The 4091-nt window shown below is 37.1% G+C and overlaps 1 pseudogene; it reads right to left on the bottom strand.

The window, feature by feature from the left end:
- Positions 1-835: 835 nt before the first annotated feature.
- Positions 836-3855, bottom strand: LOC145059403 (receptor-like protein EIX2; annotated as a pseudogene).
- Positions 3856-4091: the final 236 nt, after the last annotated feature.

The following is a 4091-nucleotide window of genomic DNA, read 5'->3' on the forward strand; positions in this document are numbered from 1 at the left end:
GCTGTAAGCAGATTGAGAATTTTAACCCTAACATAACCCATTTAATTAAATATATTAGATGGGTTAAGCCGTTTAGTTAAACGTGTTAAAGATCTCAACCAAACCAACTAATTATCAACCCTAAATAAAGGGTGGATGATTGAAAGTGTTGATAAAAACAAAAGTCTGTTACCTAAAGAAATGAAGATTGGGGATTTCAAAATTAATATAAATGGAGCAATTGGAAACATCTTATAGTGAACCTAGGAAGCATTCCTTGAAGCCATGAGGTTAAACTTTTTGTATATTTGATTCTAACCATATGGTGCTAATATGACGTTCATGTGGACTTTCTCTTTTATTTAATTCTTATTTTATTAAACGTTAAATTTATTTTAATATAAAAGAATAATTAATATGTATATTTTTATGTATTGAAAACCTTAGAGTGATATTATGGGCAAAAAGTGCAAGTTCAAACGGTACCTATTACCTTTTATTCTCCACCTTTTCTTTCTAAAAAACTTGTTCATCTATAGTCAACTTTGGGTCATGTGTTGCAGATGCAATAGAGGCCGTTTGTTGCAGATACAATAGAGAAGTCAATAATAGAAATGATAAACTAGAGTAAATTAAGCTTTCAATTTCCATTTATAACTTTTTTTTTGGGGGGGGGGGGGGAGGGAGGGGGAGGGGTGAAATTTTCGGTTGCTCATTTATTTCGGAATCATTGATGCAGAAAACCGATGCTAATCATGTTTTCCATTGCGAAATATAATGGAAGTGCCAAAGTATGATATCTAATGTATTTACCATTACACCATTACTAAACAGGTTGTTCGTTTCAAACAAAATTGATTTGTATCAAACTATTTTTTTTCCACAATGGTCTGGTTCGGTTTCCAATTTTTTTAGTGTGCCTCTAATTTTCATTGTGTTTTTTTATGCTAGAATGTATGATTTTTTTAGGATATATTATTTCATACAAAACAGGGAAAATGGCCACCCATGGTGTTGGTGGCAAATATATTGATATGGGGGATTTAAAAACTCCAACCAAATTACATTACATTACATACTGGAAAATAAGAAATCAAAAATAAAAACTAGATGACAAACTACGTGTGTCTAGCCTTTTGCAAACTTGAAACGAACACAACCACTTTCACATAAACCCAATCTTTGAAGCTGTCATAAAATTGAAAAAATGCACGTCTCCCTCGACGGTTGAGAAGTAAAGCGCCACATGCTATCCAAAATCCAGTAGCAAAACCATTGCCCACACCAGTATAAAACCATCCCCAGAGTTCATCATTTGTGTCTTCCCCATCACCCTCACCTTTACCAATAAGAGGTGGTACTTTTGATTCTTCATCTAGAGGACAACTTTTGGTAAGAGGAGGTCCACATAGACGTGCATTTCCATTGTATCTTGATGGTTGAAAGGATTGGAGTTGAGTGCTGGTTGGGATTCTTCCAGACAAGTTATTAAATGACAAATCTAGGTCATTCAATAAACTCATCTGAGACATGCTTGATGGTATCCTCCCTGATAAATTGTTTCTGGATAAATCCACCGTTAGAAGCTTTTTCATCTCACCAATATGCTGTGGAATCTCTCCAGATAGAGCATTCATTGAAAAATTCAGGGCAATCAAATCTGAAAGATTGGTAATTTGATATGGGATTTGTCCTGTTAAGTTGTTGCTTGACAGGTCAATGCTCTTCACCAATTTCAGAGTACTTAAGAATTCATGTTCACCTCCTTGCCACTGAATCATTGCATGGTCAACATATATCCCTGATGCATATACAATATTGTTTATACTTGTTTGAAAGTATACATCTTGTAAGACTCCTCCTTGGTGAACCATGCTCGTAAGATTACTCAAACATGAGGGGATGGTTCCATGAAGATTGTTCATCGACAGGTCTACAATTTGAAGATTACCTAACTGACATAACTGTAAAGGGATGGTTCCAATGAAGTTGTTTGATCTTAGAATAAGAACATACAAACCTGATAAGTTTTCCCCAATCCAGACAGGCACATTACCAGAAACTTGTTGGCCCTCAAATTCAACGAGATTAAACCCGTGCAATTTTTTAAGGACAAAGGCAATTCTCCAGAGAAGTTGTTCTTGAATAAATACAACACCTGGAGTTGTATCAAAGATCCAACAGAGGGAGGAATCCGTCCAAAGAGATTGTTGTGTCCAAGATTAAGAACTTGTAGTCCTTTGAAACGCCACAAACAGTCCGGGAGTTGTCCGATTAATGAGTTATGAGAGAGGTCAAGAAATGATAAGAACCCATCAACAATTTGGCATACAAATGAGATTCCCCCAGAAAATTTGTTTCTGGAAAGATTTAATAAGAACAAGGTGGAAGGAACATTCGGTATTGGACCATAAAAGTTGTTGGAACTCAAATCTATCTCTGAATATTTGGCAAAATTTGATGATAAATCTGGTACTTTCCCGCTAATGTTGTTGGAAGAGAGATTCAGATATTCTAATTGAGAAGGCCACATGTCCCAGAACTCCAGAGGAGTTGTGTCTGAAATTCCAGTATTGGAAATGCCAAGAAAGGTAAGATTTTTGAGTGTCTGAATCCATTTGGGGAAGAGAGGCCCTACCTTGCAAGACCTCAGATCAAGATACTGAATATAAGAGATGTTTGATAAGTGATCTGGGGAAGGAACTGTAAGATTATTAGAAGAAAGGTAAATAGTTCGGAGCCTGGGTAGTTCCCACAGTTTCTCACTTATACTTCCATTTAACTGATTATCAGATAGGTACAGAGATTCTAGGGATGCAAACTTCTGGATCACATCGGACAGTGGCCCTGTAAATTGGCTTCCTTGAGCAGACAACTTTTGTAATGAAAGGGATGTGCATCCAGACAAGTTGTTGAGAAAATCAGGAAATTTGACAGCAGCAGAGTTGTTGTAGAAGGATAAAGTTTCCAGACTACAGAGGTTACCAAGATATTTGGGTATCCCATCGAACATATTATCAGAGAGATAAAGTCCATTAAGCTTATTGCTGGTTAATGGGAGCAACCAACGATACATGGATGATGTGAGATTGTTGTCACTGAGATAAAGGGTATGAATAGATGAAGAAGAAGAAGAGTTGAGAAAAGAAGAATATGGATACATAACCTGTGACAGCTCACATCTCCCTAAACTTAAACGCAACAGTTTTGGGAGACTCAAAATTACACCTACCCAATTATTTGCATTCGCAAGGGAAATCCCATCCATTCTCAGATCCTCCAAAAGAGAGAGATGAGACAACCACTCCATGTTTTCAACTCTACAACTTCCAGCAGAATCAAGATGAAGGTATTGCAAGTTGGTGAGGTTTCCAAACTGTGAAGGAATGGTTCCATAAAGAGAGTTACTGGAAAGGGAAAGGTACCTTAACTGGGTCAAGTAACCAATGGACCTGGGAATAGCTCCATGAAAGGAATTGTAGGAAAGATCAAGAAGATTCAAGTAGGTTAAGTTAAGCAAGGAATGGCTAATCTCACCTCCAAGACCATCCTGTGAAAAGAAGTTGTTGAGTTCAGGCTTTGTGACATGACCAGTTTGGTTGCTGCACTCAACTCCACTCCATTTACAGCAGTCATGTTGGTCAGATCTCCATGTAGAGAGAGTATCATAAGTGTCGTGAAGGGGAGGTTTGAAGAGAAGGAGCGCAAGTCTCTCATTATCCAAACACTTTTTCATATTAACACCATTTCTATCATCTCCTCCTTCTCCCACTGCTACCAATTGGCTGGTAGTTGCAGTCACAAGGAGTACCAAGAAAAGTGAGAAAACTATAGAAGCACAAGGATTCATAATTTAATTAAAAATGAAAATCTTGGTGATTTGGTTTGTAATGATGCCTGCCTATATGAACTGCACCCGTGAGTGTTTATATAGTCTTGACTGTGAGCATAAGTGATTCTAAACGGGTGGCCTTGAATTAATTGTGTCCGGGATACAATATTTAATTTCCCATGAAATTAGAACCAAACTATAAGAAAAAATCAAAGATGAAGATTTGAAATAAACTGCCCCTAACTAGTCGTTCAAAGACTTGCAAGTCTTGACAACTTTC

The sequence above is a fragment of the Lactuca serriola genome, chromosome 6 (assembly GCF_051521515.1).
Source record: "Lactuca serriola cultivar US96UC23 chromosome 6, Lser_US96UC23_V15, whole genome shotgun sequence".
NCBI lineage: Eukaryota > Viridiplantae > Streptophyta > Magnoliopsida > Asterales > Asteraceae > Lactuca > Lactuca serriola.